This window comes from Vombatus ursinus, unplaced genomic scaffold, assembly GCF_900497805.2.
Source record: "Vombatus ursinus unplaced genomic scaffold, bare-nosed wombat genome assembly UNPS02014830.1, whole genome shotgun sequence".
Taxonomy (NCBI): Eukaryota; Metazoa; Chordata; class Mammalia; order Diprotodontia; family Vombatidae; genus Vombatus; species Vombatus ursinus.
This window is the reverse complement of record NW_020954608.1, coordinates 8261661-8271732: the sequence shown is the minus strand read 5'-3', so window position 1 is coordinate 8271732 and position 10072 is coordinate 8261661.

The window sequence follows — 10072 nt, the reverse complement described above, 5'->3', positions numbered from 1 at the left end:
ACTCCCTGAGCAAGACATTTAATCTTTCAGTGCTCTAGGCCAGAGGTGTCAAACACACAGGCACATGTGGCCCACAACACTACAGAGTGCAGCCTGAACCAAATTAAAACATAATTGGGAAATATTTAACAAAATAAATAAAAACACAATAAACACAGTTAATATTAATATATGGTTTTCTAAGTCAGTATGTAGCCTGCAGAGATCCTTATTATATGATTTAATGGCCCCATTTTTATTTGAGTTTGACATCACTGCTCCAGGCAATTCTCTTAGATGATAAATTGCATAGAAAGTACCAGCCTACACTGGGAGAAGCAGTTTCCTTATTTGAGAGCTCTCTATACCTAATGAAACCACAAATCCTAGTCCCTATGTATCCCTTTCAAATTCACAAACAGTACAGACACATGACACTTACTAGCTGTGTGACCCTGGTTAAGTCACTTAACCCTGACTGCCTCACCAAAAAGGCAAAAAACAACAACAACAAAATTCACAAATAGTATATATACACAAATGAGATGTCCAATAGGTAGTTGGATGTGTAAGACTGGATGGAGATCAGGAGAGAGGTCAGGGCTGGACAAGCAGTTTTGAGAATCATAAACATAGAGATGATGATTGAAACCATGGGAGCTGATGAGCTCACCATATGAAAGAGTATTGAGCGATAAGAGAAGAAAGTCTAAGACAGATCCCTGGGGGTTGCCCACTTTTAGAGGGCATGACCTGAACAAAGATCTAGCAAAGGAGAATGAGGAGTGGAAGGACATATAGGAGGAGAACAGGATAGAGTAATATCACGGAAATCTAGAGAGAAGAGGGTATCAAGAAGAGAGTGATCAACAGCATCAAAGCCTACAGAGAGGTCAAAAAGGATGAGGATTGAAAAGGGGCCATTAAATTTGGCAATTAATATATCATTGGCAATTTTAGAGAGAGCAGTTTTGGTTGAACGATAAGGTCAGAAGCCAGACTATAGAGTCAGAGACTGTGAGGAAAGGAAGCGGTGGCAATTATTGTAGCAGCCTTTTCAAGGAGTTTAGCCATTAAAGGGAGAAGAGATAGGGGATAATAGCGGATCAAGTGAGAAATTTTTTTTGAGGATGGGGAAGAAACTTGAAATATTATACTTGAAGCTTATACTGGCCTGTTCTAGTATAAGCTCAGATATTTATTTAAGCATTTATGTAGTATTTATTAAGTACCTGCTATGTACCAGGCATTGCACTAGGTGCTAAGGATATGGATACAAAAAAATGAAACAATCCTTGCTGTCCAGTTAATATTCTATCAAGGGATAATATTCTAACAGGAAGGAGATTCAAGCTGGAGCAGATCAAATTCCATTGTTTCACAAAAAGAGAAAGAATAATAGAATGAAAACATTTATCTCAAAAGGAGGTGGAAAACAATTTTCAAACAGTATTCTAGGTGTACTGGCAGTACATGGATCAGCTGGTGTCTTAGTGGGTAAGATCACTAAACTTCTAGGCAGGAAGCTCTGAGTTCAAACTCTGCTTCAGGCACTTACTAGCTATATGACCCTGAGCAAGTCATATAAGCTCCCACAGGTTCAGTTTCCCCACCTCAGTATTCTCCCCAAAAGGGGGATTATAATACCTACCTTACAGAGCTGTTGTGAAGATCAAACAGGATAACATATTTACAGAGATTTTCAAGTCTTAAAACATTATAGAAATGCTATTATTATTATTATTATTTTAATGGCATAGAATGGTTGGATGGGGCTATAGCTAGTTTCGAACATTTAGTTCTATACTCAGCATGTCTTAGGAAAGGATCAATTTTGTAAAAACAGTGAGTCACTCTCATTTCACAAACCACTTTAGAGCCCTGATTCCTCAATTCTGCTCCGAGTCAGACATGAGCTCACTAGGAGATCTCCTACTTTTTTATGTTACTCACAACTTCCTGAGTATCTGACATGCTTATTGAAGTGAATTTGAGGTCTTTTTAAAATCATGCTCCGGAAGGAAATAGATGAACAAAAACAAACCATAAGGGAAATTAACTTAGATGTGTTTCAAATATGACTCTAGCCTACTTTCGATGATTTTTACCATCTGTTTACTTCAATTTTAGTTAGCCTTTATGATTTACTGATAGGCTTTGCCGAATTTAATGATCTTGTTGAGGATTTTCAATTTTATGTCTCATTTTTCTGCAATCAAATGGGATTTCTTAAGGATGTGAGAAATTAACATCAGATCAAATTAACATCAGCCATGATATCACCCACTGATTTGGACTATGGAATTTTTCTTAGGAGCATGTTCCAAATCTTCCATTGAGGGTATTTCTATATTTTCAGGTAAGACAGAGTTCTCTAAACCTAGTAAATATGCTAGGCTTTACATAGTCTCACATAATAAGAGATTCTATGGTCTATGAGAAAGACCTGGTTTCAAATCTTAATACTTCTATTTACCACTGCTTGTGTGGCACTAGGCAAGTCATGACATCTTTCAGACCCTCAGTCTCTTCATCTGTAGAGGGTTGGGTTAGTTAATCTAAGGTACATTCTAGATGAAAAAAACTATAATATTATGAAATACCTATCTTGATTTTTCCTGCTACTTTTCAATGTGAGGTTATAAAATTCTGGTCTTGCAGAAATCCAAAATTCTATTAGTCCCTGGTGGCTAGCTGTGATTAATTAAGTCCATTAATTAATTAATGGACAAAGCTGTTCATTTAACAGCCAGTCATTTCTAATGTAGCATGACCTTTAGTAAATGAACCATCCCTTAAAAATAAAGTAATCAAGTCAGGAATTCAACAATGATATTAGGCAAATTACTTGTTCTGTCTGGTTCTTCATTTCCTTATGTACAAAACAGAGTTAATAATCCCGGGCTTCCTCATAAAGTCTCTGGGGAAGATTCATTTACTGTGCATTGAAGTGCCTTATCAACCCTTCTGGTGATATGAGTCCAATTTCATTTTTTCTGGAAGGTCACATCCATCAATGAAAATCCAGACGTTTAGTCAGAAGAGAATTGACAAAGCAGAGGACTTCTACCGGCATAAGCACCCTCTGACCTAGGGTCAGCTAGAAAAATCATAGCAGAGCAGAATGTGAATGAAGCTTTCATTTTCTGGGACAAAGTATTCAACTCAGTTCAATTCAATACACAAACATTTATGAAGTCTTGAAGGGACCATTCCATGGAGCATTCTCAGTTGCCCTTCATGACTCCTGCTGACCACATGGGACTTTGGGGCTGATTTGTGGTGGCTCAGGACTAGAAGGATTCAGCAAGTCCTGAATGGGTACCTTAGTGTTCCCGACCCTCCCACTCCCTATCCTGCAAAAGGAAGGAGAAGTGGAAGTCAGAATGCTGCTTCAGTAAAAAGAAGAAACTGATTCCAGTTGGGCTTCTTAGCTGTAACTCTCCCACATTGTCTCTAGGAGCTCTAAGTAGGGGCAGGGTTGAGGAACTGGCTATGCTCTTTCTTCCCACCCCACCAGACACTCCTATGTGGACTACATTAGACAAGCCTATGTCTTAGGCCATAATTTCTTTTTGTTTCTTTTCCTAAGCAGCTGACTCAGCATCAGTCTTGAGATATCAAGGGAGATGTGAGGTTGAGTGGTCTAACAGTCCCACTGGGTTGTTGTTGAATAGGGGTAAGGGAGGAGTGCTCTGGAAACTGTTTGCAGTGCTCTTGGAGAGGTTGGCCACCAATAAGAGGATGGGCCCAAGCCCGGCCATTTTACCAGCAGACATGTACTGGAGGTTGTCTGGACATTGCAAAAGCAAGGTGAAATGTGGAATGTCTTACTATCAGTCCTGCAAACTGCCCAGTGTTTTAATGAGGTTTAAGTATCAGCTTGTCAACAAATTTAAAGTAGTTATAAGTCAAGTCACTTAATCACATTTAAATAGCTTTGTTAAATGAGCTCTATGAGTCTTTTATTTAACATTTCTTTTGTGGATAGGATGTCTCATATTTAATTAATATTTTACATTGAGTATCTTTCTACTTTTCTCTTTTTGGGGAAACTTTTGACATTATCCATGACCTATTGTTGTTCAGTCATTTTCAGTCATGTCCAACTCCATTTGGGGTTTCCTTAGCAAAGATAATTGAGCAGTTTGCCATTTCCTTCTCCAGCTCATTTTACAGATGAGGAAACTGAGGCAAACAGGGTTAAGTGACTTGACCAGGGTCACATACCTAGTAAGTGTCTAAGGCTAGATTTGAACTCAGGAAGATGAGTCTTCCTGACACTCTGTGTACTGTGCCATGTAGCTGCCCTCCAGAGTAAAGGTTTAATATTCTGAAAATATAAGAAAAGGGAGCCCTTTCCACAAAAACCCAGGATCCTTATAACTAAACCTGGTCCAAACAATACGCCTAGACACTGAATAGGGAGTGGTGTAGTGCTCCAGCTCCTGTAAGCCCAGCAGCGATTCCTCAAGAATGGAGAAATACTATTCTATTAAAACATTCACTTCCAAACTCGCCATTTTGGAAGCATTGCTACTTTTGCCCATTTTAACTAATCCTCATGGATGTTCTTAACTTTATGCATCCAAGATCCTTTCAAATTACCAGTTTATCATATTCATTAAACATATTTGACCAAGGAGTACAAACCAGGTGTAGACTTTCCCATGTTTATTTTAAAGGTCACAGGATCTGAAGGCCATAGAGTTAGAGCTGAAAGGAAACTTAGAGACCTTTTTTTTTTCCCCAACCTCCTTATTTTCCAGACAAGGACACCAAGGCCCAGAGGGCTTAAATAACTTTGTTATGAAGATTCATAGCTTTTGGTCAGTTGGTCAATACAAAGAAAGGTAACAGATGATTCCTTTTCTAGAGGAGCTTACTCTAAGGGGAGACAACATGCAAACAACTATGTACAAGTAAGATATATAAAAAGGGATAAATTGGAGACAGTTAACGGGGGAAGGCATTTGCTTTAAGTGGGATCAATAAAAGCTTCTTGTAGAAATTGGAATTTTAGGTAGGACTTGAAGGAAGCTAGGGAAGGCAGGAGTCAAAGAACAGGAGGGAGAAAATTCCAGGCATGGGTGACCCTCCACTCCCATCGAAAATTCCTGGAGTTGGAAGATGGAATATGTTTCTTCAAAGAACAGCAAGGGGGCCATTGTCATTGGATTTTTAAAGTAAAGTGTAAGAAGAATGGAAAAGAAGGAGGGGACCAGGTTATAATGGTCATTCTATGATGAAGATAAGTTCTTTTTCCCATGAAATTATTCCAATTAGTATAGCTATCTTCACATAATCACTTCAATATAAGAAAATATTCATAAAAAAGATGATTTCTTAAAAAGAGATTCTGTTAGCTTCATCCCTTGATAATCCCTTATAGGATTTCCCTTTAAATTCACTTTCCAATCATAATCACAGCCATAATATTTAAAAAGAGAGGCAGTATAGTACAATGGAAAGAGAATTGGCTTTGGACTCAGAACACCTTGGTTGGATTCCTACCTCAAACACATAATTGGTGTGTGACCTGGGACAAATCATTTAATCTCTCAGTGCCTCAAGCAATTTCCTGTGACTGTAAATTCCAGACAGGTTAGTGCTGATTTGCATTAGTGGAGAGAATTTGCACACAATAATGAAATATAGGTCAGGATTCCCCTTAAAAGAAATGATCAAACTGCCACATGTGAAGAACTGACTTCCATTTGACCCCTGATACAAACTCCTTTTGGGAGAGTCCCAGTTGCACTGAAAGTTAATTTGGAGCAAGACTTCAGAGTGGAGGGTAGGAACTTGTCTCCTGTGCCCTTTTCCCTTTCCTTTCCATTTTTTTTTTTGCTATTGTTGGTTATTTTATTTTCATTTTCTTAATTACTTGGGTTTGGGAAAAGCCCTTGTGCAAGCAAGATAGGTGGTAACCTATAGAAACTTAACAAAGTAGTGTTTGCTTGTTGAATCTATATATGCATGTTTTTAAAGTGAATACAATTCTAGAACAATCCAGTCATGGGATATCTGGGCCCTCATAAAAAAACAAAAACTAAAAAACCTTAACTTTGGGAACATTCAGTAACAGCAATATTGTACAATGAAGAATTGTAATGACTTAGCTATTCTCAACAATACAATAATCTAAAATAATCCCAAAGGATTAATGATGAAGCATACTATCTGCTTCCAGAAAAAGAATTGATATTGTTTGAATACAGACTGAAGCATGTTATTTTTCACTTTCTCTCATTCTTTTTCTTTTATTGAGTCTTCTTGTACAAAATGACTAATAAGGAAACGTAGTTATTCAACCCAAGAGTTCCTAAGTTCAAGCATTTGAGGAGCAAGGAAATCTATATATTTTCTTGCTAATGTTACATAATATTGCCACCAGTATGTTCTGTTAGTGCAGGTGAATGGTAAATGGGGAGTGTTTTTTAAGTAGAACCAAAGTTTGTTTAGCTTTGGGGAGAAGTCTGATGAATCTAATGGGATATTTGAATATTCTGTTTCTGCATTCGTTTACAGCCTCCTATAAGTCCAAGACATCTCAAGCTTGTTCTGTGGTAGGTGAAATAAAGCCTGTCCTATATTCCAAACCCATTTTGTAAATTGAGTACTAAAATGAGAATCATGGAAGATCAAGGGTGATTAGACAGTAGAATGAACATGAAAGAGTAGATTCAAAAATTATAAGAAAAGAGCTTGAAATACAAGACAATCTAAGTAAGAAAAGTTAAGTGGAACAATTAGAGTGTAAAGTAGATTGATAGAATGTATTGATGGGTGGGGCAAATCGGTGAAACAGAAAGTTGCTGCAAGACTTAACTGGTTTGAAATAAGAAAAGAAAGTTGGGTAAAATTGTTAAATTATTAAGAGGTGATAAGCAGGTGCTTAGGGTTGAAATCTAAAGACTTTCACATAGTATAGAAAGACAAGGCTGAAAATTTTCACTTATGGAGAGGAGAGATGGTACAGTGACTTGCATCCATTGATGGGTGGCGTTTGCATTTCTGACAGCTCAATAACTGTAACCTATGCTCTTAGTGAAAGCTCATCCTCTTCCTGGAGAAGAAGGTGAAAGATCTTGAAGAGAGCCTCTCCACTGTCTAGGATTTGGGGGACAATTATGTGTTCCTAATGAAAATAGAAGTGAGGATTCCACGGGAAAAAGGGATCTGAGGTAGAGAAAGAAAGATATTACCTTTGTCAGAATACTGGAGAGTGGAAAAGTGTTACACAGAGGAGAAAGGGAAGGAAAACACAGCTACACAATTAAAGCTTAAAAAGAAACTTGAAACTATAGCTCAAAAGAAAGAAGAGGCCACTTTTCCTCCAAACAATGTTGTTTATGGACAACAGGCACATAGCCACAGAAGCTATCAGGCAAAAGATCATACAGTGAGGGTCACAGTTAGTTGGTGATTGCCAGTTCAGAGCTGCTGAAAAAGGCATTTGTTTTAAGGCAATTGGGGTTAAGTGACTTGCCCAGGGTCACACAGCTAGTAAATGTCAAGTGTTTGGTCTGAGATCAGATTTGAACTCAGGTCCTCCAGACTTCAGGGCCAGTGCTCTACCCACTGCACCACCTAGCTGCCCCTGAAAAAGGTATTTTTTGATCTGCTAAAAACAGAGAGGTCTGCTGTCTTCCCAGGGTGTGTAACTAAGAATAATCTTCCAAGACTTATCAAAATGGATAACATCTACTACCCATTTCTGGTAATTCATGTGAGCCAAAATGACAACACTAGAAGAAATCTAAAATGTATTGCCAAGATAATGGAATATTGGGCAAGAAATTGAAGCTTACAGGGGGCCTAGGTTGTGTTTTCCTCATTGTTTGACCTCATAGGCATCACTGAGATGTTGTGAGATGAAATCTATGACTGGATCACAGGTCTGGATTGGCTACCTAATTCCAAAGGAATAGAAAAAAGAAATGGGAAATACGAAGTGCTTAGTAAGAAGATATATTCACGGGAAGAAATCCAAGGATCCAAAGGCGGAAGCAAGACAGAGTATTTGCATGAAGGTCAAAGGAAGGAGAAAAAAAGTGATTTTTAATGGAACACCTGGAGAGTGAAGAAATAGATGAAACATCTGGGAAATAGACATGAATCCGGCACAGAGGCATGATACAGCAGTGATGGGAGATATTTCAATTATCCAGACACTTGCTGGAACTCTGTCAAAGCAAAGCAGCTAATAAGTTCTTGATTTACCTTAGTGATGATTTCTTTTTTTTTTTTCAAAAATAGAGGAATCAACAAGGGGAAATTGTAAGGTATATCTGGTTTTCACTAAGAGAGAGTAACTTGTTTGTGGGGTAGAAATGATAAGAACCCTGGTGGGTGGGTGGGGAGGGAGTGGCTACTCTTTCTTAGAGAAGGAAAGGAAATTGGGGTACAGTCTGATATACAGCCTAGATTTGAGAAAGTAGATTTCAAAGGGCTTAGAGAAAAGATAGATAGGATTCCTGGAACCAAAATGCTACAAGGGAAGCCATCCAAGAATGGATAATAGATGCTCAAAGATGAAATTCTGAAAGCACAAAAGGAAACAATTCCAAAAAAGATCAAAATTGAGATTTTTTCCCAAAGAGATCTATATATGAATACACAAGGATTACTTCTATTTTCTTTTTTTTTTTGATGAGGCATTCAGGGTTAAGTGACTTGCCCAGGGTCACACAGCTAGTGTCAAATGTCTGAGGCCGGGGTTGAACTCACGTCCTCCTGACTTAAGGGCCAGTGCTCTATTCACTGTGCCACCTAGCTGTCCCTGGATTACTTCTATTTAAAAAAGAATTGTATTCCCCAATTGATAAATGGTCAAAGGATATGAACAGACAGTTTTCAGATGAAGAAATTAAAGCTATCAATAGTCATATAAAATGCTCTAAGTCACTATTGATTAGAGAAATGCAAATTAAAACAACTCTGAGGTACCACTTCACATCTATTAAATTGGCTAATGTGATAGAAAAGGAAAATAATAAATGTGGGAGAATATGTGGGAAAATTGAAACACTAATGCATTGTTGGTGGAGTTGTGAACTGATCCAACCATTCTGGAGAGCAGTTTGGAACTATGCCCAAAAGGCTATAAAACTGTGCATACCCTTTGATCCAACAATACCACTACAAGGTCTGTATCCCAAAGAGATCATTAAAAAGGGAAAAGGACCACATGTACAAAAATATTTATAGCAGTTCTTTTTGTGGTGGCAAAGAATTGGAAGTTGAGAGGATGTCCATCAAATGGGGAATGGCTGAACAAGTTGTGATATATGAATGTAATGGAACACTATTGTGCTGTAAGAAATGATGAGCAGGTAGATTTCAGAAAAACCTGGAAAGACTTACATGAACTGATGCTGAGTGAAGTGAGCAGAACCAGGAGAACATTGTACACAGTAACAGCAACATTGTGTGACGAACAACTTTGATAGACTTAGCTCTTCTCAGCAATGCAATGATCCAAAACAATTTTGAAAGACTCATGCTGGAAAATGCTATCCACATCCACAACTACGGAGTCTGAATGCAGATCAAAAAATACTATTTTCACTTTTTTTGTTGTTTTTTTCTCTCTTGTGATATTTTCCTTTTGTTCTGATTCTTATTTCACAACATGACCAATATGGAAATAGTTTAACATGATTGTACATGTATAACCGATATCAGATTGCTTGCTGTCTTGGGGAGGGGGGGGGGAGGGAGGGAAAAATTTAGAATTGAGAATCTTATAAAAATAAATGTTGAAAACTAAAATAAAGAAAAACAATAAAAACAAGCTAATTGCTGGAAAGACAAGGGAAAAAAAGAATTGTGAAGAAAATAGAATCAAGACCAGGGAATAGAAGATGAATACAAAAGCATAACAAGATTCTGTAAAAATAGTTACAAAAAATATAAAGGTCAAAATGAACTGAAACTGGCAAGGGAAACCAAGGACAGCAGAAAGGTTTTTAAAAGTCATTTGAGGGAAAAGTTAGATCAAAGAAGGGATAAAATTTTTGCTTGGAGTAGATAAGAAAAAGAAAAGAGATAAGACAGAACTGCTCACTTATTACTTTGCATCTATTTT